Source organism: Nyctibius grandis, chromosome 3, assembly GCF_013368605.1.
Source record: "Nyctibius grandis isolate bNycGra1 chromosome 3, bNycGra1.pri, whole genome shotgun sequence".
Lineage (NCBI taxonomy): Eukaryota > Metazoa > Chordata > Aves > Nyctibiiformes > Nyctibiidae > Nyctibius > Nyctibius grandis.
Window position 1 is genome coordinate 110824467 of NC_090660.1, and position 26073 is coordinate 110850539.

At 44.1% G+C, this 26073-nt stretch overlaps 1 protein-coding gene across 2 annotated transcripts in view; it reads right to left on the reverse strand.

The window, feature by feature from the left end:
* The window catches only part of PTK2 (protein tyrosine kinase 2), a 245096-nt gene that overhangs the window by 203604 nt on the left and 15419 nt on the right, over positions 1–26073 (reverse strand). For both annotated transcript variants that reach the window (XM_068396090.1, XM_068396091.1), the window contains exon 2: positions 24354–24412. The gene's annotated coding sequence lies outside the window, so the exon portion shown is untranslated. The remainder of the gene's footprint in view (positions 1–24353; positions 24413–26073) is intronic.

Here is a 26073-nt window from a genome sequence, read left to right on the forward strand (position 1 = left end):
AAAAGACAGCAGATACACTTGGATGTAGATAGACGTGATGTAATGCATCTAGGGAAAAAGTATTCTGAGCAATACCTCCTTAACCACTTAACACTTGCACTCTCTCCAGTTCCAGCTGGGGGAGGAAGGCTGAGTCACTGTTTTCTCCGAAATCATCAGCTCAAAGAGCAGTAGCTGACCAAAACCAGGCAATAAAACCTTGTGTATCATTAGGAAGGGTACTGAAAACATGGCACTTAAACATGTTACTGTACAAAACAGTAAAGCATCCACATCTCGTGTTCGGTTCTGGTCTCTACATCAGAAGGAATACACGGGGGACTTTGAGAAGTTCTAGAGCAGGACAGCTGAAGTGATCAACGGATGGAGAAGCTGCCACATAAGGCCAGACTACAAAATCTGGGACCCCTCAGCTGGGAGGACATGAGGCTCACAGTGGGTATGACCACAGCTTACAAGCAGGGGGAATAAGAGGGGAAAAAAAAAAGGCAAGTCAGTGCCGCACCACTGTTCAAATCCTACCAGTATGAGGAGTAGGAGGCATTTGAGGCAACTACTGGAGATTCAAACCAGTACAAGTGCCTCTCTTCACAGCTGGCAGTGAGCTTCCTGCTAGAGAAGGGCGTGCAGGCAGGTACCATCAGCAAGTTCAAAGGCAGCTGTCAGATTCACAGCAGGTTGACAAGGAAAGATGAGAAGCAGTCAGGGAGGCACTGGCTGGCATCCCTGACACAACAGGGATGCCAAGGACATACAGGGCCACATGTGCAAATTCCACTTAAACACCATCTGCTGCTGCCACCGAGGCATGCTGCTGGGCTGGAGGGTCACCGGTCTCATCCAGAAGCATCTCTTGTGTTCTTAAACTCCCCATCGCGGCTCTGTAAAGATGTAGGACAGTCACGAGCTTTAGACATGACCTGTAAGAACACCTACTCAACCAGAAGTGCTGCTTTAAGAATATGTCAGCTACCTTATGGGAATGTTCTTATCCTTTAATGGCTTATAGCAAAAGGAGACACATTTAACTCCGAACAAGTCCAGGAAACTTTAAAACCACTTAAGATGTTTAAGGAGGGACATCTGTGTGCTGGCGATGGTTCAGATCTATCAGGAATATCTCCAGCACTACGACCCGTGATCATGTAAGCCTGATGGAAATACTGTGACCTGTTATGAACCTACCAATTCAGGCCCTCAGGCAAGCGCAGGGAAAGCCACAGATGTGCACTCCCTACATTTCTAGCTCCTCTCCATCTGCACTACAGAGTGCTTGTTTTTAAAAGCAATAGGTCTAGGGAAGTATTTTTCAAAAAACAAACATTCCCTTGACATTGTTTACTATTGTTGAATTTCCCTTGTCATTTTCCATGATGGACTCATGACATGCACTATGCTACTGCAAGTCAGCCACGTTCTCAAAAGATGACAGGGCTTTATAGTTCCTGTACTCAAATACAAATGAGCACCGCGTGCCAGCGAAGCTGTTTTGCCCTCTGGGTATTACAGGAACTCAGTAAGAGCACGTAGATGTTTCAGAATGTAAAACAAATGTTTTTCCAGGTACAGAAATGAACACCAAGGACACAACTAAGAACAGGAGAGAGTTAGGAGAACATACTTCAGGCACACAGAAATCAAGGAGGTGACTGGTGACAGCCAAAATGGCTTCACCAAGGGCAAATCATGCCTGACAAATTTGGTGGCCTTCTACAACGGGGTTACAGCGCTGGTGGATAGGGGAAGAGCAACTGATGTCATCTACCTGGACTTCGGCAAAGCATTTGAGACTGTCCCCCGTGACATCCTTGTCTCTAAATTGGAGAGACATGGACTTGACGGAAGGACCACTCAGTGGATACAGAACTGGCTGGATGGTTGCACTCAAAGAATTACGGCTCGATGTCCAAGTGGACACCAGTGACGAGTGGCATTCCTCAGGGGTTGGTATTGGGACCGGTCCTGTTTAACATGTTTGTCGGTGACATGGACAGTGGGATTGAATGCGCCCTCAGCAAGTTTCCCGACGACACCAAGCTGTGCGGTGCGGTCGACACGCTGGAGGGAAGGGATGCCATCCAGAGGGACCTGGACAGGCTGGAGAGATGGGCCTGTGCAAACCGCATGAAGTTCAACAAGGCCAAGTGCAAGGTCCTGCACATGGGTTGGGGCAATCCCAAGCACAAATTCAGGCTAGGCGGAGAATGGATTGAGAGCAGCCCTGAGGAGAAGGGCTTGGGGGGTGATGCTTGATGAGAAGCTCAACATGAGCTGGCAATGTGCGCTTGTAGCCCAGAAAGCCAACCGTGTCCTGGGCTGCATTAAAAGCAGCGTGGGCAGCAGGTCGAGGGAAGGGATTCTGCCCCTTTACTCCGCTCTCGTGAGACCCCACCTGGAGTACTGCGTTCAGCTCTGAGGCCCCCAACATAAGGAGGACATGGAGCTGTTGGAATGAGTCCAGAGGAGGCCACGAAGATGATCAGAGGACTGCAGCACCTCTCCTATGAAGACAGGCTGAGAAGAGTTGGGGCTGTTCAGCCTGCAGAAGAGAAGGCTCCGGGGAGACCTTCTAGCAGCCTTCCAGTACCTGAAGGGGTCCTACAGGAAAGCAGGAGAGGGACTTTTTACAATGGCATGTAGTGACAGGATGAGGGGGAATGGTTTTAAACTGAAAGAGGGGAGATTTAGATTAGATATTAGGAAGAAATTCTTGACTGTGAGGGTGGTGAGACACTGGCCCAGGTTGCCCAGAGCCCCCCTCCCTGGCAGTGTTTAAGGTCAGACTGGATGAGGCTTGGAGCAACCTGGTCTAGTGGAAGGTGTCCCTGCCTGTGGCAGGGGGGTTGGAACTAGATGATCTTTAAGGTCCCTTCCAACCCAAACCATTCTGTGATTCCATGAAAATACTAAAAAATAACTCAAATGGAGCTCCAGACCCCAGAACACAATGTAAGAGAAAACTGCTTTCTCAGGTGTTTTTTTGTTTGGGGATTTTTTTAGAGTGTTTTGGAGTTTTGTTTTGTTTTTAAAAGGATAACTAGTTTAAAAGATTTAGAGTAACAGACTAACATTTTAACAAAAAAAAACACTGAAAGTTTCTTTGGAAAACTAGAACAGCATTTTGCAAGTTTTTTGGGTTTTGTTATTTAAAGAAATTCTTCGAGAGTTGGGAGAGTCATTCCCTTCATGTTCCACCACTGTAAAATTATGCTGTTTCCATGGTTATGGCCCACACATGGATTCCATTGTTAGAGCAGTTTTTCAGAAGCTAGAATTAAAGTTTAAAGTTTTTTTTCATTTGAAGTTACGGAACATTCAAGACGTTCAAGACAAGTGAAAGAAGGCTGAAGATAATCAATGCAAGCAGCATGGAGGGAGGGAAGAAGGAAAAAATTTAAAGAACAGCTTTGCAGTAAAGAACACACACAAAGTAGTTTGTCAAAAGTTTAACAGAAGATTATAGTCTTTGCACATACATTGTACTTACCTAAACAAAAAAGGGCCGTTACTAGTTAACAATTGCATGCATGAAAAGACTAACTTACTTAGTGCCTAAAAACCAGAATGTTTTATTGATCTCAATGGGATTACTGCAAGGCTTTCAAAGTGAGCTTGACAGCAGCTGCACAAGTTTTGTTCTGTGCAGAAATCTGCCCCAATAAACAAGATGAAATCTATTTTTAACAAGAATACTGGTGTTTTCTTAGTCTAAGAGGAACGGAGAAAAATCTTGCTGCAGTTAGAGCTTGTTCTCGACGCGAAGCATAACATCCCTTTACAACAAAGGGGGCAGTTGCACAAGCATATGGCTTGGGGTATTCACAGAAAGAACTACAGAGAGTCTGAAATCGGTTCTCCAGGGAGACACGACAGTTCGGGATCTTAACGATGTAAGAAATAACAGAGAACCGAGAACAGCATGCTCAGTGTGCTGACAAACTCCCAATGATTGTACAACTGCAGGCACAGCACTGGTGAGGCTGCACCTTGAATACTGTGTCCAGTTCTGGGCCCCGCACTTCAAGAAAGATGTTGAGGTGTTGGAGCGAGTCCAGAGGAGGGCGACCAAGCTGGGGAAGGGTCTGGAGGGTCTGACCTATGAGGAACGGCTGAGGGAGCTGGGGGTGTTTAGCCTGGAGAAGAGGAGGCTCAGAGGTGACCTTATTGCAGTCTACACCTACCTGAAGGGAGGTTGTAGTGGAGTGGGAGTTGGCCTCTTCTCCCGGGCAACTAGTGATAGGACAAGAGGACAGAGCCTCAAGCTTCACCAGGGGAGGTTCAGGTTGGACATTAGGAAGCATTTCTTCTCAGAAAGGGTCATTAGACATTGGAAGGGGCTGCCCAGGGAGGTGGTGGAGTCACCATCTCTGGAGGTGTTTAAGAAAAGACTGCACGTGGCACTTAGTGCCATGGTCTAGTTGACATGGTGGTGTCAGGGCAATGGTTGGACTCGAGGATCCCAGAGGTCTCTTCCAACCTGATTGATTCTGTGTTCTTATTTCAGCAAGTCTTACACATCTTAATAGGGACGCAGATGACAACGCTTCCAACTACCGTACTGTTTGGAGGCACAACATGCTGCAAAGGGTAATTCTGGTGCGTTTGGTTTTGGTTTTGTGGTTTTTTTTTTTTTTTTTGAAAAAAAAAAAAAAAAATCAAAAAAGCTTTCCAAAAGCTATGTCACAAAGGAATACTGTTTCAAGCACCATGTAGACTGAATAAATTATTTGTCAAATAGCAGGGCAGGCACTGGGCAATGAGAATCAGCAAGGAGATAAAAACAAACATCGTTATTTCTATTGTTACACAGCACATGTAATTATTTTTAAGCCAAAAAGACACAAGGCCTACCTCAGGGTCTTAGCTAGGAATTTACAGAATCACAGAATCAATCAGGTTGGAAGAGAACTCTGGGATCGAGTCTAACCATTGCCCTGACACCACCCTGTCAACTAGACCATGGCACTAAGTGCCATGTCCAGTCTTTTCTGAAACACATCCAGAGATGGTGACTCCACCACCTCCCTGGGCAGCCCCTTCCAATGACCCTAATGACTGAGGGTGCACTCAATCCCTCCGTCTAGATCATCTATAAAGATACTGAACAGCACCGGCCCCAGAACTGAGCCCTGGGGAACACCGCTAGTGACTGGCCGCCAGTTGGACTTTGCCCCATTCACCACCACTCTCTGGGCTTGGCCATCCAGCCAGTTTTTAACCCAAAATTTAGGCCAACAGAAATAAAGACAACAAATCAGGAAAAGGCAAAAGACTCATTACAGAGCTATATATTATGCATTCATCTAAATGGACAGAATTAATTTTTCTTGCTATGCCTTATGATAGCAGTATTTGTGTTAGATCAGTTCCCTCCTCCTTCCCCCCCAAAGCGTATGCATCAGCAGAAATAGAGAAAAATCTTTTCCCTCACTTCTCCTCTGCTTCTCTGTTCCCTTTTCTACAGTTTTCCAGATGGAAAAGAGACAGAGGACGAATTAAGACAGAAAAAAGATGACAAGTGAGGTAGGTAGGAATCACAGGCAGAAAAAAACAGCAAAAGAAAAACACACACATACAACAGGACAAAGAAACCAGAAGAGATGACTGATGAAAACTAGATTACAAAGGAAAAAAAAAAAGGTAGTAGGGAACAAGAGTGCAGACAGAAGAATTTCAGTACACAACACGAGACGGGCTTTCTTCTCCTAATCGCTTCTGTCATGTAGCCGTCGGAGAGCGACTCTCAAAAGACACCGGCGTTCGTGTAAAAGGAAAACCCCCAACACGGCTGTTCTCTGCAGGAACGTGATCAAACGAGGGACCCGGCTGGTTTGACAGAACCCAACAGGTGTGCAGCTTCCCTGGGCTGTTTGCTGCGACTCCCAACCACGCCGTTACTCACAGCAGCAGAGCAAGTCACAGTTTGTTTCTAACACAGCAGCACGCAAAGTCTAGCATAGATGATTAATGGATTCTCACATCCATAAACCCACTGAGAAACTTCAGCTTGGCATCATTAAGATTCTATCAGTCCTGAACGGCAATTTAATATAGTATTTTTCACCTTAATCTGCTGCTCTATTTAATCAATTTAATGCACAGTAAAAACTTAATTTGACAAAATCGAATGCGTTATTTCTCTCTGCCTCTGGCATGAAACAGATTAAGACCACCAGAACCACTTGCAGAAAGATTTAACATTCATTACATCTTAGGTGGCAGATAAACATTAGACACGCTATAAACTCTATACTCTGTAGGCTCAATACTGTGTCTGAGAGCTGTGGTTTTCTAGTTAGCACTGCAATTACCTCCTGAGCAACTAACCCATCACACCTCCTACAAAAGCCACGACTGGAATTTTTAAAGTTAAAGCTCACAAAATATTATTTCATACAATACTAGAGACTCCACAGACACTAGGGAGACAGAACAAGGACAACTCTCAATTTATATACACTTTATGTCTCCTGTGTAGGTTCCTGGCCAAAACCAGGTTGGATAAATGCACAGGTCAGACGGGAACGAGTTCCAGGTCCAGGTCCCTGCTGTCTCAGATGAGATAACAAGCAGCTTATAACCCTACCCAAAATTTATCAAGGTTCAATGTAAACTAACTAGATTATCCACAGAAATATCAAAAGACAATGACAGAAAGCTACCGTATAAGAGTGTTTGGAGGTCCATACAGAACAGTTTGAAGATAAAAGTTAACACGTGTTACAGGAGACACATCTACTAGTCAGCCCTGCTGGCAGCCCAGAGCTGGAGGTACCCAAATGGTCCTGGTTCTCCAAAAAGCAGCTCTTGTCATCCCAGCACCAAGGCTACAGCGTGATGCCACTATTTGTACTGTGAAGCGAACACGTCTGCCTTCAGGGCTGTCAAACCAATTTTCCCCACAAATAACTAACAAGTCAATTTTAAGGGCAGCAGCGGGGAAAGGAATCTTGACAGGAGCGCTGTTCACAAAGCACAATCATCACTTTCTTAGCTAAAAATCACCAAGTTCCTTAGAAATTCTGACTTACCTTGTATTGATAAGTATTTATAGAACCACAAAATGGTTTGGGTTGGAAGGGACATTAAAGATCATCTAGTTCCAACCCCCCTGCCACGGGCAGGGACACCTTCCACTAGACCAGGTTGCTCAAAGCCTCATCCAACCTGGCCTTAAACACTGCCAGGGAGGGGGCAGCCACAGCTTCTCTGGGCAACTTGGGCCAGGGTCTCACTACCCTCACAGCAAAGAATTTCCTCCTTAATATCTAATATAAATCTCTCCTCTTTCAGTTTAAAACTGTTACTCCTCGTCCTATCACTCCATACCCTTGTAAAAAGCCCCTCTCCCGCTTTCCTGTAGCCTCTTCAGGTACTGGAAGGCTGCTAGAAGGTCTCCCTGGAGCCTTCTCTTCTCCAGTCTGAACAGCCCCAACTCCCTCAGCCTGTCTTCACAGCAGAGGTGCTCCAGCCCTCTCATCATCTTTGTGGCCTCCTCTGGACTTGCTCCAACAGCTCCATGTCCTTCTTCTGTTGGGGGCCCCAGAGCTGGACGCAGTACTGCAGGTGGGGTCTCACGAGAGCGGAGTAGAGGGGCAGAATCCCCTCCCTCGACCTGCTGGCCACGCTGCTTTTGATGCAGCCCACAATACGGTTGGCCTTCTGGGCTGCAAGCGCACATTGCCGGCTCATGTTGAGCTTCTCATCAACCATCACCCCCAAGTCCTTCTCCTCAGGGCTGCTCTCAATCCATTCTCCGCCCAGCCTGAATTTGTGCTTGGGATTGCCCCGACCCAAGTGCAGGACCTTGCACTTGGCCTTGTTGAACTTCATGCAGTTTGCACAGGCCCATCTCTCAAGCCTGTCAAGGTCGCTCTGGATGGCATCCCTTCCCTCCAGCGTGTCGACCACACCACACAGCTCGGTGTCATGGGCAAACTTGCTGAGGGCGCACTCAATCCCACTGTCCATGTCGCCGACAAAGATGTTAAACAGGACCGGTCCCAATACCGACCCCTGAGGAACGCCACTCGTCACTGGTGTCCTACATTTAAGTACTACACAGTCTTGCAGGTCGATTTTAAATGGATTTTAAGTCCACCACAATCTTGTATCTAGACATGACTTCCTAGAAAATAAAAATTTCCAATACAAAATGCATCTAGTATTAAAAAAAAAATCTGAAATTCGTTATTTCTGCTCATGTTAAGAAACAGTGCTGTTCCACTTGAAAAGTACATAGTCAAGTATTCCAGTAACAGCTTTTTCCATTTATGCAAAGCGTCATACAGTGTATATGCTTGTACAGTTACATCTTCCTTGAACTTGCTTTGTTGATACAGAAAATGCAATACTACTGGTGAATGCATACGCTGCTGCTGTATGATTCCTTATCAGCAAGTCAGCTGTAACATGCATCGGCAGAAATAAAGAAAATAATGATATCCTTTAAGACTAAACAGAAAAGGACCGCAAAGATCCCAATTATGTAAGTGTATTTAGTACAGCCCTGTTGTTGGACTCGGTGAACAAATATTTTCTGCACAAAGATAAGAATTCAAGACCACAAAGAAGTGTACAGAAGAAATGTCTGCTTTTGCCTCAGCAAGGAGTGCTGGAAGGCAGTAAAACATAAATGTTTTGTACCACAATATAACCTGTAGGAAATTAGGGCAAGAAGAAGAATAAAGCCTAAACCAAGAAAAAACAGTGTTAAGCTTTTTAAATTCTTCACTGATATTGTAGTTTATTTGTTATCCCACCTCTTCCCGTGCCTGAAAAACCAACAGCAGCTCACCTCTTCTGTTATTTCAAACAAGGATAAATTATTTGAGGACTATTCTCTAAAAAGCTTTTCCTTTTCTGATCATTCATTGCGCGTGGAAGAAGGAAAGACCTACAACAAAACCTATCCAGCTCTCTCTGCTCCTGATCCAACTTAGACAAAGTCAGATGCCACCGAATCCCATAAGAACAAAGAATTCAACTTGGTCACAACGATTATGAAGAACAGACCTGACAGTTGTTTCACGCACTTTCAACCCCAGTTACATTAAGAAGGTGAACATTTTTTTAATTACACTATGATCTGGTTTTCAAATTATCATGTAATGAAGCATCAGGTACCCTGAGAAGACTACGTTATTTAGAATACATTGTAGCAATATTTTCTATCTCACATAATGTGCAGAATACATCTGCAATGCTTATTAAAAAATTAAAATTAATCAAATATTGAAACAATATTGAGTTCATTAAGCTCTCTTCTTCTCAAACTTCCCTGTCCGAATTCCTCCTGAAGGCATCCTAAATTCACCCCCCAAAAAAATCATTCAAGCTTATAAATAAGAAAGAAAATGGCTTACGGTCCAAATTAAAAACCTTTTTCAAATTTCCAATAATCATTACAAAGAGACTCCTTTTCAGTGCAAGCTGTTTCAAGATCTAAACAGGTTCAGAGTGGATGTGAACTTAAATTTGCTCAAAAACGTAAAGTAATTCCGGCACAAAATCAACCAGCTACTGCATGAGGATGCCACTATCTCAGGAACTCCCCAACACATACATCTTCTGATGATACGCAGAAAGAGATCAAATTAAAGAACTGTGGCGTGTCCTTAGTCCAGTGTCAGCTCTGGTACAGTTAATATTTATTTCACCATTCTGCAAATTAAGCATTTGTGACAGGACAAAGGAATTTCGGGCCGCATATGCTAACAACATGTCACAGAATTGGAGTTGAAATAACTTCTATTTTGTATTTGTCTGCTGCAGCCCCACGTCAGAAGAAATGCACAAGTTCTTAATAACAGGGTACTGAAAGCTCAGAGGAAGCTCAAAGAATGAAAGAATTATCTTCAGCCTAAATGACAGGGGTGTTAACCCTGCTGCCACATGAATGCAACTTAAATAAGTCCATTTATCTCCTTTCTCCCAATTCCTGAATCAGAGTGCAGCGACAGAAGTCACAAGGCCAGAAGGAAACCTACGGAGTGTGTCTCTATAGAGAAGAGGAAAACCACAGAAATCCTCCAGAAGGATTCAGGGTAAACTGGACAACCCTGTTCCTCCTGCTATCCCATTCAGCCATATGCTATCCCATTTACCCATTTAGCCCGTCCTCTTCTCCTGGGCAACTAGCGATAGGACAAGAGGACACAGCCTCAAGCTTCGCCAGGGGAGGTTCAGGTTGGACATTAGGAAGAATTTCTTCTCAGAAAGGGTTATTAGCCATTGGAAGGGGCTGCCCAGGGAGGTGGTGGAGTCACCATCTCTGGAGGTGTTTAAGAAAAGACTGGATGTGGCACTTAGTGCCATGGTCTAGTTGACATGGTGGTGTCAGGACAATGGTTGGACTCGATGATCCCTGAGGTCTCTTCCAACCTGATTGATTCTGTGATTCTGAATCCCATACCCTAACTGGATGTTTTTATAAGTTTTCAAACTTATTTTTGCCTCAGCAGCTGTAAAGGTCACTTTGTTTTACAGTGCAAAGGAAAACTGAAAGCAATGCCAGAAAGCTTCCGAATTTAAAAAGCAAGACTAAGATGCAAATGAATGGCAGAGCATGGTGCTTGATAGGATAGCCAAGATCACAAGACCGCCTTACACACTGCCAGCACAATTCTACCTTCTTAAAATATTAAAATACTTAAATACCAAAAATTAAAAAACTGAGAAACTTTTCAAATAGATTAATTTTTACCACACATCCATATACTCAACACCATTGACCGTGTTCAGAACACCCTTGAGCGAGGAGAAAGCAAAACCACCCTCAGTGTGGCCCCTCCATCCCAATGCACCTGTATACGAGCAAATCTTCCATGAAACTCATCCGACCTGCCATCACCTGCCTCCTGACAGCCATTCTGGCTAACCCCTGAGCCCCAGCCCCACCTCCTTGCTACCAGCTGGCAAGAAGCATCATAGTGCTACAGATGGTTCCAAGTTCCAAGCGTACCAGTTTACAGCACACCACGTGTCGATGCTAATGTCGGCAGCCTGAAATCAGCAGCTCCATCCAGCCGTGTTTTGAAGGTTTTGCCTCTGTCCCGCGTTTGGTAGGAACCAGCTTATGGTCAAAAAAGCACGGGGGAAAAGGTAACAGAGAGGTGAAACACAGCACAATTCTAACTATTAAGGAAAACAGGCTAATCAGGTGATACTGACATTAAGAACACGACTGTGGAGAGAGGGGAAGTGTGATGTCAGGGGTGGTAGAACCGGTGATTTGGAATGGTTTCATCTTGTCTGAGAGTTTCTGTAGAGGGAAGAAGGGCATCATCTGGGCCAACCTACCTCTTACAGAGAACATATACAAAAAGCCTTATCCCAACAACGTACAATTACAACATAGTAGCTAAAACTCATTTAGGTCACCTCAGAAAAAACAATACCAAAAAAGAAAGATGTCAGGTTTTTCCCACATAGACTTTTCCAATGAAGACATCACATCTGTCTGTAGCCATGAGACAGTGTCAACAGATTCGGCAATTAAATACAGCTCTAATAGTTAAAGTCTACAAATTAATTAGACAGTGTTCCAAAAATCACAAAGTGTAGTTTCGAGGCTGGGCAGACAGCAGTGACTTGCCACTGTCTCCTCAGGCCTCCTTCCAGAGCACTAACATGAATGCAACAACACTTAAGTTTCACCTTTCTGACCTGTCCTACATCCAGAATATCTATTTCTGAAAAGTCTGAAGAAAAATACTATCTTGTTTGGCTTTGTAAGTTCATACTAAGAGAACATAAAGTTCCATCTCTTCCATCTCTTCCCCAAAGTACCAAAATACAAAGCTAGATTGAGAAACTAAGGACTTTATCTCTATTTAGGTCTCCAAGATTTAGTCTCCACAGGACATAACTCCCCATTTTCTCCCCAGCCTCCATCCCAAACCCTAAAACTAAAGCCATTCAAAATGCAAATATCTGCTTTTGCAATTGGGGTAAGCAAATACAGTATTTTTTTCCACAAAATGGTTCCAATGACCTGCACTCCCTTCCACGCAGATCATTAATGGACACCTTGTCTCCTTATGAACTGATGGAGTCAGCCTACTACAGCTGATATCTTAAGGCCAACAATGTTCTCCCTCCCGAAATCAGCTCTTTTCAAGACATCTCAAAGACAAAAGAACAAACAAGGAGCCCTCACTCTACCTGCTGAAGAGTTAAGACAATGTCACTGTGTAACACTAACTTTTATCAGCTCAGCATCATCAGTCAGGGACAAGACTTCCAGGTAGTAAGCAGCTCTTTTTCAACTGCTGAACTCAACAGCTGCCCTCCACAAAACTGAACTCCTGGTGGGTTTTTAAATTTTACATTATGACCAAGACTAGAGACACGGTGGGCCTCCACCCCAACACCCTTTAAAGATAGGTACTCTATTCAAATGCAAGGCAATCAATTGTAACATTGATTAAGAACCAAATGAACACGCATCCAAAAGCTTTTAAGTACCATAAAATATTAAAAATAACTCATACGCCCTCATACAACAGCCACAAAAAATTTTTTTAGGGACAAAATCCTCTCTTGCAAGAAAGCCATGACAGATGATGAGATGTATTTAATTCACATGTATAAGTTGTGAGCAGAAGCTAGCAGAAACCTGTGTTGGGAATATTCATGGCCTCGATTACAGCCCTGGTTAGTGGCTAAATACTGACTTTGTCACTGAAAGCTCCAGAAAACTGAGGTCTGACTTTTGGGTTTTTGGGAAACTGAATGCCATGAGATGGCCAGTGTGAACGGTAAGAGTGTGGAATTTCCAAATACTGTACATGCAAATAACATCACTTTCACATTAGAAAACCTGTTAGCAGTAGCTTCTTATTTTGTTCTAGCCTTGTTTTCTCTTCATATTTACAAACATTTAAAAGAGTAACTTGCCCGGTAAAAGTAGCTAGTCTTAAGTTTGTGTAATCAGTTAAATATGTGAACCCTATGTGTAAAACATACAGTAATTTAATTCAGATGCCTTCTTTCAGAACCATCGTCTGTTAAAGTTGGAGATCAATTAACCACAACTCAAAAGTGCCTTGAAGCTTAAAAACCAGCAATGCACATCAATATTTAATTTGCAGTCAGTGGAGGAGTTAAAAATGTAACAAAGATATCTACAACTTTGTTGTACACATATACAAATATGTATATATTATAAATCACAAAGTGAAATAAATACCAATGTGCACTACCAAGAGCCTCAGCAATTATATACTATGGATATTTCAACGCAATTTTTTTTACTATCTCCTACTTTTAACGAAAATTTTGGGACAACTGAACACAGTATTCGAGATGCAGCCTCACCAGTGCCAAGTACAGGGAGAGCTGGGGTTGTTCAGCCTGGAGAGAAGGCTCTGGGGAGACCTTCTAGCAGCCTTCCAGTACCTGAAGGGGCTACAGGAAAGCTGGAGAGGGACTTTTTACAAGAGCATGTAGTGACAGGACGAGGGGGAATGGTTTCAAACTGAAAGAGGGGAGATTTAGATTAGATATTAGGAAGAAATTCTTTCCTGTGAGGGTGGTGAGACACTGGCCCAGGTTGCCCAAAGAAACTGTGGCTGCCCCCTCACTGGCAGTGTTCAAGGCCAGGTTGGATGGGGCTTGGAGCAACCTGGTCTAGTGGAAGGTGTCCTCGCCTGTGGCAGGGGGGTTGGAATTAGATGATCTTTAAGGTCCCTTCCAACCCAAACCATTCTGTGATTTTCTGATTCTCACGTCCTCTTCATCGTCCTTAATAAGGAAACACCGCCCAAACTGCATTTGTCCAGAATCTTGCCCAGAGAATTCAAGTTGCCTGCTTTACTTCTTGCCACACAAAAAAAAAAAGTACTGATTCGTAGCTACCAGTAAGAAACCAACAAAAGAAATCACATCACCTCTGACAGTCATCTACTCTGTACCCAAGACAGCAGTATGTGTGGACAATACACAATATAATGAAAAATAAACAACTATTTCTTCCAATTCCTGCCACTGTAAACGGATTTAATGAAATTGAAGCCCATGAAAACACAGCATTCTTTCCAAGACTTAACAGTCACCACTTCTGGTCCACAAATCCACTGGCCAAAAACTCCGAGTTGGAACGTTTTAAACAGAGACAGAAGCACAAGCGCACTAAACCGAATAAAGCCTTTTATAAATATGTTCTACTCAACTACAAGCTTAGCAAACAAATTCAAAGTATTTAGTTTCAAAAGAAATCAGCATCTACACAATTATGATGCCTTAGGAGAACTCATGCAACCCAAGGTCCCAAAGAAATAAGAGAATAAGCAAACCAAATTATCTACAAAGATCTAGACATAAAGGAGATTCAGGCCAATATGAAAGGATTTATACTGGCTGCTCACATGTAACTGCTCATGTTTCTTATAAACACAAGAAGGAAAGACATCGTGTCTTTTAACATCTTTGTTGGTGACATGGACAGTGGGATTGAGTGAGCCCTCAGCAAGTTTCCCAATGACACCAAGCTGGGCGCTGCGGTCGACACGCTGGAGGGAAGGGATGCCATCCAGAGGGACCTGGACAGGTTTGAGAGATGGGCCTGTGCAAACCGCATGAAGTTCAACAAGGCCAAGTGCAAGGTCCTGCACGTGGGTCGGGGCAATCCCAAGCACAAATACAGGCTGGGTAGAGAATGGATTGAGAGCAGCCCTGAGGAGAAGGACTTGGGGGTGATGGTTGATGAGAAGCTCAACATGAGCCGGCAATGTGTGATTGCAGCCCAGAAGGCCAACCGTATCCTGGGCTGCATCAAAAGCAGCGTGGCCAGCAGGTCGAAGGAGGGGATTCTGCCCCTCTACTCTGCTCTCATGAGACCCCACCTGCAGTGCTGCACCCAGCTCTGGGGCCCCCAACAGAAGAAGGACATGGAGCTGTTGGAGCGAGTCCAGAGGAGGGCAACGAAGATGATCAGAGGGCTGAAGCACCTCTCCTAGGAAGAGAGGCTGAGAGTTGGGGCTGTTCAGACTGGAGAAGAGAAGGCTCGGGGGAGACCTTCTAGCAGCCTTCCAGTACCTGAAGGGGGCCTACAGGAAAGCAGAAGAGGGACTTTTTACAAGGGCATGGAGTGACAGGATGAGGGGGAATTGAAAGAGAGGAGATTTAGATTAGATTTTAGGAAGAAATTCTTTCCTGTGAGGGTGGTGAGCCACTGGCCCAGGCTGCCCAGAGAAGCTGTGGCTGCCCCCTCCCTGGCAGTGTTTAAGGCCAGGTTGGATGGGGCTTTGAGCAACCTGATCTAGTGGAAGGGTGTCCCTGCCGGTGGCAGGGGGATTGGAACTTGATGATCTTCAGGGTCCCTTCCAACCCAAACCATTCTATGATTCTATGAATCAGAGGCTTCTAACACCATATCATGTGGTTTTCCCACCAGCTTTACAACTAGGTAAGAATAACCATACACAAAAGGAGATTACTAGCAAGACAGGAACACCACAGAAAATCTGGAGATTTTAGTGAATCAAAAGTGAGTGAGAACTATTGAGACTACTGAGAGAAGGGGAAAAATAATTAAAACTTAAGATTATGTTGGGATGTGTGAACAAGGGGTGCCAAACATAAGGGAGATGGGTAATCTTCTCACTTTATACAATGCTGATAAGGGTTAAACCAGAATATCAGGTCCCGTTTTGAGCACAGCACAGTATTTATAAGCCCTGAATTTCCTGAGGAGTGAAATTCCCTGTGTCTCAGGCAGTGCTAATTAAAACACATCTCAGGAAGCATACTTGAGACTGCTTCTCTTCAGAGAAAGTTCTCCGTGAACATCTGCCAGGAAATAACCTGGATCTTTCCTTTACTACAGCACACCCAAACCAACCCTGGCGGCACCTGGGTTGTCACTTGCTAGTCCTGCTACCTATCACGCTGGCCAATATTTTTTCCACAGTATTTTATGACTTGTTAGTACATTTGTATCGAACCAGCTCTCCTCTTCTTGTAAGGACATTCACAGAATCACAATCGTTTCGGTTGAAAAGGACCTTTAAGATCATCAAGTCCAACCGTTAATCCAGCACTGCCAGGCCCACCACTAAACCATGTCCCTCAGCACCACATCTACTCGTCTTTTAAATCCCTCCAGGGATGGTGACTCCACCACTTCCCTGGGCAGCCTGTTCCAATGCTTGACAACCCTTTCCGTGAGGAAATTTTTCCTGATATCCAATCTAAACCTCCCTTGGTGCAACCTGAGGCCATTTCCTCATCTATCACTTGTTACCCAGAAGAAGAGACCAACACCCACCTCGCCACAACCTCCTTTCAGGTAGTTGTAGAGAGCAAGAAGGTCTCCCCTCAGCCTCCTTTTCTCTAGACTAAACAACCCCTGTTCCCTCAGCGGCTCCTCATCAGACTTGTGCTCCAGACCCTTCACCAGCTTCATTGCTCTTCTCTGGACTTGCTCCAACACCTCGATGTCTTTCTTGTAGTGAGGGGCCCAAAACTGAACACAGGATTCAAGGTGCAGCCTCACCAGTTCTGAGTATAGGGGGACAATCACTACCCTTGCCCTGCTGGCCACACTATTGCTCATACAAGCCAGGATGCTGTTGGCCTTCTTGCCCACCTGGGCACACTGCTGGCTCATATTCAGCCGGCCATCAACCAACACCCCCAGGTCCTTTTCCACCAGGCAGCTTTCCAGCCACTCTTTCCCAAGCCTGTAGCGGTGTGTGGGGTTCTTGTGCCCCAAGTGCAGGACCCAAAACTTGGCCTTGTTGAATCTCATACAGTTGCCCTCAGCCCATCAATCCAGCCTGTCCAGATCCCTCTGAAGAGCCTTCCTACCCTCCAGCAGATCAACACTCCCACCCAACTTGGTGTTATCTGTGAACTTACTGAGGGTGCACTCAATCCACTGGTCCAGATCATTGATAAAGACATTAAAGAGAACTGGTCCCAACACTGAGCCCTGGGGAACACCACTTGTGACCGGCCGCCAGCTGGATTTAACTCCATTCACCACAACTCTTGGGGCCCGGTCATCCAGCCAGTTTTTTACCCAGCGAAGCGTACGCCCATCCAAGCCATGAGCAGCCAGTTTCTCCAGGAGAATGCTGTGGGAGACTGTGTCAAAGGCTTTACTAAAGTCCAGGTACACAACACCACAGCCTTTCCCTCATCCAGTAGGACATCAGGTTAGCCAAGCAGGACCTGCCTTTCATAAACCCACGCTGACCGGGCCTGATCGCCTGGTTGTCCTGTACGTGCCCCATGATAGCACTCAAGATGATCTGCTCCATAATCTTCCCTGGCACCAAGGTCAGACTGACAGGCCTGTAGTTCCCCAGATCCTCCTTCCGGCCCTTCCTGTAGACGAGCATCACATTTGCTAACCTCCAGTCCCCTGGGACCTCCCCGGTTAGCCAGGACTGCTGATAAATGATGGAGAGTGGCTTGGTGAGCCCTTCCGCCAGCTCTCTCAGTACCCTTGGGTGGATCCCAGCCAGCCCCACAGACTTGTGTGTGCCTAAGTGGCATAGCAGCTCTTGTTCAACCTGGTCTACAACTACAACTCAAGATGCTGCACCAATAACAAATTCTATCACAAAGGATAATACAAAGCCTGGCAAGCCTAACTCAGTTTAGAGGTAAAAACTGATAAACTGATATTATCAAGCCCTGAAAAGATTATGGTCTGGTTTGAATTTTGGTCTTTTTGCTGCTCTCTGAAAATTCTCTTCAAGTTTTCTTCTTAACAAGCAGGAAGGTAACGGTCTGGGTGGATGATTCAGAATATCCTGCTGCTTTTAGAAACTTTCCTAGGCCAGTGTTAAACAGTCTTGTGTATTTACTGCAGCACGTAACAGGCCGTACAGATCTTAACCCGTTAACCAAAATACAGGATCAAAGGAGGATTATACACCACCAGTGAGGAAGTGAAGCGTTCCCACAGAACCAGAGCTACAGCAAACTTTACTGCAAATACAGCCCTGCATTCCCAAGAGCTCTAAGTCTATTTTTAGAGAAGTGATAAATACACTATTGGGATGGAACAGAATAGCCATAGTGAAACAGAATTAGTTTTGCTTTTTAAACTAATAAAATGGGTTGCATCCACCTTCATTACAACTCTAAATAAGAGCCTACCACTCTAATAGCTAAAAAACATGTATAGGCATGCTTGACTTCAGGGATAAGAACTACTCTTACTGATTTGAACATAAAATTATAGAATGGTTTGGGTTGGATGGGACCTTAAAGATCATCTAGTTCCAAACCCCCTGCCATGGGCAGGCACACCTTCCACTAGACCAGGTTCACAGAAGATCACAGAATCAATCAGGTTGGAAGAGACCTCTGGGATCATCGAGTCCAACCATTGCCCTGACACCACCATGGCAACTAGACCAGGGCACTAAGTGCCATGTCCAGTCTTTTCTTAAACTCCTCCAGAGATGGTGACTCCATCACCTCCCTGGGCAGCCCCTTCCAATGGCTAATGACCCTTTCTGAGAAGGAATGCTTCCTAATGTCCAACCTGAACCTCCCCTGGCGAAGCTTGAGGCTGTGTCCTCTTGTCCTATCACTAGTTGCCTGGGAGAAGAGGCCGACTCCCACTTCACTACAATCTCCCTTCAGGTACTTGTAGACTGCAATAAGGTCACCTCGGAGCCTCCTCTTTTCCAGGCTAAACAATCCCAGCTCCCTCAGCTGTTCCTCGTAGGTCAGACCCTCCAGACCCTTCACCAGCTTGGTTGCCCTCCTCTGGACTCACTCCAACACCTCAACAACTTTCTTGAAGTGCGGGGCCCAGAACTGGACACAGGATTCAAGGTGCGGCCTCACCAGTGCCGAGTACAGAGGGACGATCACTTCCCTAGACCGGCTGGCTACACTATTCCTAAGAGAGGCCAGGATGCCATTGGCCTTCTTGGCCACCTGGACACACTGCTGGCTCATGTTTAGCCAACTGTCGATCAGCACCCCCAGGTCTCTTTCCGCCGGGCCGCTTTCTAACCGCTCTTCCCCCCAGCCTGTAGCGCTGCATGGGGTTGTTGTGGCCGAAGTGTAAGACCCGGCACTTGTTCTTGTTGAACCTCATGCCGCTGGTCTTGGCCCATCTATCTAACCTGTCCACATCCCTCTGTAGGGCCTTCCTACCCTCCAGCAGATCGACATTCCCACCCAGCTTGGTGTCATCTGCCAATCTGCTGAGGGTGCACTCAATCCCTACGTCTAGATCATCTATAAAGACATTGAACAGCACCGGCCCCAGAACTGAGCCCTGGGGAACACCGCTAGTGACCGGCCGCCAGTTGGACTTTGCCCCATTCACCACCACTCTCTGGGCTCGGCCATCCAGCCAGTTTTTAACCCATTGAAGAGTCCACCCACCCAAGCCCCGGGCAGCCAGTTTGTCCAGGAGGATGCTGTGGGAGACAGTGTCGAATGCCTTACTGAAGTCTAGATAGACTACCTGCACAGCCCTGCCCTCATCTACTAAGCGGGTCACTTGGTCATAGAAGGAGACCAGGTTGGTCGAGCAGGACCTGCCTTTCATGAATCCATGCTGGCTGGCCCCGATGCCCCGATTGTCCTGCATGTGCTGTGTAATGGCACTCAGGATGATCTGTTCCATCACCTTGCCTGGCACCGAGGTCAGGCTGACAGGCCTATAGTTCCCTGGATCGTCCTTCCGACCCTTCTTGTAGATGGGCGTTACGTTTGCTAATTTCCAGTCAGCTGGAACTTCTCCAGTTAACCAGGACTGCCGGTAGATAATAGAGAGTGGTTTGGCAAGTTCATTTGCCAGTTCCTTCATTACTCTGGGGTGAGCTGAGATTGCTCAAAGCCCCATCCAACCTGGTCTTGAACACTGCCAGGGAGGGGGCAGCCACAGCTTCTCTGGGCAACCTCTTCCACTGTCTCACCACCCTCACAGGAAAGAATTTCTTCCTAATCTAAACCTAGTCATCTAATCTAAATCATGTCAACAAGGTGGCACAAATTTGAACAGGTACGTGTCTGCAGGGCTGGGATGAAGAAAAAAAAAAATTACTTGCCCCAAGACGAGAAGAAGAATCTACTCTGTGAAAAGGTCTCAACATTTCCAAGCTGCAATAATGGCGCAATGTACAGGCTAATGCCCTGATGTATGAGGAAAAGCCTCATGGATATTTAACCAAGTCAATCATTCAGAAATCTGCAATTTAAACACTCTGGAAGGTAGCAGCAGCATTACATGGCCATGCTTGGCATCACGAAAATGTACTACTACAGATCCATCCAAGTTCTACTACAAAGGAGTACTATTTACAGAGTCAAACTTTGCTTTCTGCTTTATATTTCCCTACTCACATTTACCAGAAGGGCTAACAACCAAAATAAATAATTTGTTTTGGTATACAGAAGACCTTCGGCACCTCCAGAGCAAAGACTAAAACCCTACTTCATTCCACCTTGGTAACAGATTCCAACACAATCCAGATAGGCTCAGGTTTTATTAAACTCCACTGAGGGACAAGACAACTAAGGAGAATATCACAGGGACTGGAATTTATTTTCCCGAGCCCACTTAGTTCTATGTAAAAGACAACAGTTGCTCTGGGGACAGGCTGAGGAACAACAACTGTGCTGAGCAAAGGCCAGGACAGGGAGTTCAGGAAGGCGTTAAGCACCACGTGGCATGGTTTGTGTTCCTTACGTTCAAGTTCATTGCTTTTAAAGCTCTTGTGATGCCTGCCAATAGAGATAGAGCACAGTGCCCTTCACAGCAAGAACCCAGCCAGAGGAACGAACGTGTTCTGCACTGAACCACTGGTGAACTCGGACACGCTTGTGAACCCAGCCTGCTTGGAAGAAGTTGAAGTTTACCATAACCCTGGTGGAAAAGTAAATCTTTCTCCAATGCCCCACAAATCCAGAATAATAAACCAGATAGCAGGACCAGCAAAATTCCACTTTCAGAAGCCAGGAGGAGCTAGAAGCACATAGGTGTTATTGCCAAGAAGCAATATACAGTAATTATCTTGACACTTGAGAATAGAGTGGTTATTCTTCATAGTTTTAAGTGCAAACTGAAATATTTTGAAACAGATTTTGTATCAAGAAGGGAAAAGGCCTGAATTATTATTATTAAAACAAGATTACATGCATAATATCCAAAATATACAGAAATCATGGATCTTCAAAGCTTTCATTAGGGAAGCGTTTCTTACTGTACAAGATAAAAAGGGACAATAATTTATTGATCTGCCACACCGTTTTTAAATGAGTGCTACGCTGGATGCAACAAGGTTGTTCATCAAATACTAGTTTAATTTCAACTGAAATAAAACCATCAAGCTGGAAAGCACCTGATGTCACTCACAGCAGGGATACAATCAGAAGAACATCTTTTGGAAGCTGCTGCTTAGGTGGAAGTGCTAGCACCACCCAATGTCACTGGCTGTCTGACACCTTTGAGAACACACACACCATAAACACCCCTACAACTACATGTACTTTTACCTACAGAACACCTGCACCACTTCAGTGCATAAAGGCTGTTCTGACTTACTCCTCAGGTCTATAAAGCTAAACAGAACTGTTGCTCATAATCCCTCCCTACTGATGCATCCTCTGCATTCTCAGAGTAAATAACTAGCACCAGGAAGAAGACAAAGAACACTTTATGAGCTGAAGCAATTGTCATCTCTGCATTCAGGGGTTCTGGACAATGTTAGCAGAGCCATTTAGTCAAGTTCTTCGCAATCACCACGTGTTTCTCTTTCATGGACACATGCCTTGATACCTGGGGGGTTAAAAACAGAACTGCCAAGTACTTTCAGTTGCTATGCAGATCAGTGAGAGATCCACTTTGAGTGCAAATTTTAAGTGTTACAACAAAAAAAAATGGCATGTCTGAGCAGGGACCTAAAATTGAAACCTTTGATCCTAAGTTCTGTGACTCCATCCAGCACAGATACTAAATAACACCATAAGAGGAATGGGTAAAGCCAGCACTACCATGGCAAACTCAACAGGAACAATCCATCCTGTAACAGAAGGGCTTGAGGAGTAAAGAGACAAGTATGTTTTGGGTACCAAACAAGGTAGTCGTTCCGTGGAACAAAGTATGTGAGCGCGTAATGAAAAGACTACCGCGATACAAATACAAGCTTAAATTTCTGCAATACGAACACAAGACTTGCAATAACAGTTTATAGAGCAGCTGGGTAAGCAAGATATTCAGCACATCTTTCTGTCATTTCCACTGGAGCTGTCACTCTAGTATTTGCATATATAATACCAATTTCAAAGAGTAAGTAGCACTAATCTCTTTCTCCCACCAAATCCTCAGCCAGAAGAAATACACATACTTCACCGTAAACCTGACAGGTCAGAAGTACTGGCAATTTACATTTAATATATTTCACAGCCTTGTCATTCACAGGGCTGGTTTTCTATAAAGTCTTATCTAAGAAGGTACTGCAAGATATTTACCTAACAAACTAATAAATACTTAGTTGTCATGGTTTTACCAGGATGTGACTCACTTCAGCCTTTTACAAACCATGTACTCCAAAGAACAAACGGCTTCAGTTCACAAAACACACAAGTGTGCTTTTTTGCCATCACGACAGTCATAGCTGTTCCTTTCAAAAGGCCAAGCAAAATGAAAGGAAGCATAAAAAAACCTGAAATCATAGGTCTGATTTGCAGGCCTTTATATATGGTAAACTGAAAAGCAGGGGCCTGTTTTGCCCCATGCCCCCCTTGTTTTCTGCATTTCTCACACTAAGTTTTCCATGTTCAAAAAATATTTTTAAAACATCTGGGTTTCCATCTGAATCATAATTCAAATTTAACACAATACATAAGGTAACAAATTTTAGTCTTCATTGATAAAAATATCAGTACTGGTGCTTTTTGTTCAAACTGAAGGACTTCAGGGTTTTTTTCAGTTCAGGTGACAAAACTGAAGACTACTATTTTTTAAACCACTCAACTTATTTCTTGGAGTGGTGAAAGTAGATGGAATTCCTTGGAAAAAACTAATTGCATAATATAAACAAACATCATCCCATACCAGAAAAGGGAAAGGAGAAATTAGAAAGGAGAAGCAATTAGTCACCATAAACTTGAAAACTGAAGTTTAAGAAAGGCTGACTAACACCCAGACCACTCAAAGAAAGAAGCAAAAAAGCTACTGAAGAATAAAGACATCTACTCCTGCAAATTTAGATAGTCAGGAGATGCTAAGTGACCCTCTTGCTGTTTCCTGAAGGTGAAATATGGAGAGATCCTGGAGAGGGAACACCCTGAAGTCCAACTGCAAGATGACAGTCTGAAGTCCCTTTAGGAGCCTAGTCCACCTGAAATGCAGTCCCATCTGTTGTTCTCAAGCATTTTACAGCCCAGGCAAGGAGAACATCAACATAATCTAAAACAGATGACAGAGAAGATTTACAAAGGCTCTCCACAGCAGCAAGCTAGATGCAAAGGTGCTCTTGAAATAACAGGAGATTAATTTTGTTACCTGCCAAAGCCTAAGAAATAGAAAGAAAAAAAAAAATCATGTAATACAGGCTCCCAAACCACCAACCACAGAGAAGGCTGTACAGAGGAAAAAAAAAAAACACACACCACAAACACAAAAACACCAAACCAGAAAAGGGGAAGAAAAAAAAAGGATTCAACAAGTTATTCTAGCCACACTCAAATGTAAGAATATTCCAAACATCCATATATGTCAGCACCAATAAAAGGAGAAGTCAGAAATGCCGAGAATACTGAGGAATAAAACCAAAGCTTGCAAATATAACCATTCACTCTGGGAGAAGGGGGGTCACAAGGAACCCAAAAAATAGGAGATCAGAAACAGATCCCTGTAACACAAAGAACACTGTGGTTACCCAACTTCTCTACTCCTGCTCGTAGCCAAACTACTTAAGACTAGGTCAAGTGCCCCTACAGGGAAGATTTTGCTTAAGACAAATTTTTATGTATGACGGAAAAGCAGAATGTGAAAATAGAGAATCATTAACATTTTGCTCCAAAGCCAGCACATCGGTCTGGTCAGACAATTTCCAGCTAAGTAGTTTCAGTAGGTGAGAAAACACCTTACAAATTCCTCCGACGCACAATAAATTACGTGTTGCACAGTCCTACCCACCCCTGTACCCCTCGGGCTGAAAGGAAGGGCCACAAACGGGACGTCAGAGCAAGGCCAGTTCTAGGAGGCTCAGGGAAAAAGACAAACCAAGAAATTGTTTTAACATCCATTGTTTGAAAATCAGGATTTTCAACAATAATTACAAGGAAAGAACAAGAAATCTCAATTTGAACCATTTTACCCAGAATAAAACCCCGTGCGGAGGTGAAATCATGAGGGTTCCACGTACCTTAAGTTGACTTTCCAGCTCTCAGCAGCAGGTGCTCAATACAGGATGAAACATGAAATCTGAAATTAACATTTAGAATTGATTAGGAGATTTTCTTGACCTAACATCAAAGTAGTCAAATATCCAACAAACTTAAAAGCAAGTAACTGATATTCTTATTATGAAGATAAGCTTCCAAAGGAATGAGACACAGCACATACCCCACTTTAAAAGTGCCGATTATTTAGCTGGAAGTCTTTAGAGGGGGGGAAAAAAAAACCAAACGCAAAAGAAATTTGTAGAAGTAGAAGCCAGGGGCTTACATTTGAACTCAAAACAGATACCTTACAAAGCAAGTTGCCAGAAATCCTGTAAGTCCTATGAAAGGAAACTCAAAATTTCACAAGTTGTATAGCTTTGGTATTTTGAAGGAGCAGGGTTGAAGAAGGATTCTGAAGTGAACCTTTCATACAGCTAACGTACATGTGATGGCACCAACATTCAGCGAGTACTGAAAACCCTGATGAGTGATTCAAAATGTTAGCAGCATCCAGATCCAGGATGGCCAAGCCAGTTGCTAGCTGAAGTAAAAAATACATACACATATAGCTCAAAACACACATGTAATACACTGTGCAATAAGAGTTGTGGGTTTTTTCCTTAAATGAAGTGATTGAACCAGAAGAACTCCAGAGTTGAGTAAGCTGCAGAGTTGGTTCTGCTCTTTTGCTTCTTGAACAAATATATACTACAGGGGCAGAGGCAGTATCAGCAGAAAGCCTAAACTTACACATTAAGCACTTAGAAATCAATTTTTAAGAACTGTTTCTGAACCTTCATTCACCTTAAGTTTTTCCCACATGCAAAGGCCTCTGAAAGATTTCCACAAGAGAAGAGAATCTGATGAGGTAAAAGTAACACAAAACGTTAAAAGAAACTGTGCAGAATTTTTTTTTAATAAAAACTAGAACACTCAAATTCTATTTTAAGTGCTCATCTAAGCTATAATAAACTGAAAAAATAAGAAAACCAAAACTTCTACATGAAAGCCACCGAAATGTGCCACAGACACTCACCTGAAACACACATCCATACCATCAGGAAATGTATCACCGAGAACTTGAACTGCTTTTATGGTGGCATGTGAGAGGAATGGCACTGCCCCGAAACACTAATTTTAAAGTTAACACAGAACCTGCTAAGTTAGCCGGCTGCCCCATCATCTCTACCAGACTGAGTGGCAAACTACAGCTTTCCCCAGCATCATGTCTGCTCTGAATATTTTTAGGGAATTAGTCATTATTTGGGACAATTTGTGAAAACACCAACGATTAGCACAAGGGGAATGACATCACGACAAGTCCTTCATGAAAAGGGAAATCGCTGATGGGACTGTTTCTCAGATTGAGAAACCCGTGCAGTTATCAATTTAATTAAAGATGTTTTCTGATATGGCAAAAGCTACTTTTAATTTCCAAGGCCGATAGCAATGACCTTTCCCCACTCTGGGAAGTTACGTCAATAGCACCCTTAAAGCATTTGTTAAAGTAATAGTGTGTGTAATACCATGGGCTTACTCACACACAATAATAAAAATGCACCAAATACAAATACTATAAAATATTATTTCAATTGCTTAGGCATCAATAACACAAGCACTTAGAAGGATGTTAAATTTTCCACACAAGTTACCCACTGATTTTTCAATAGAACCACCCATGTGTGTAAAATTCAGTGTACA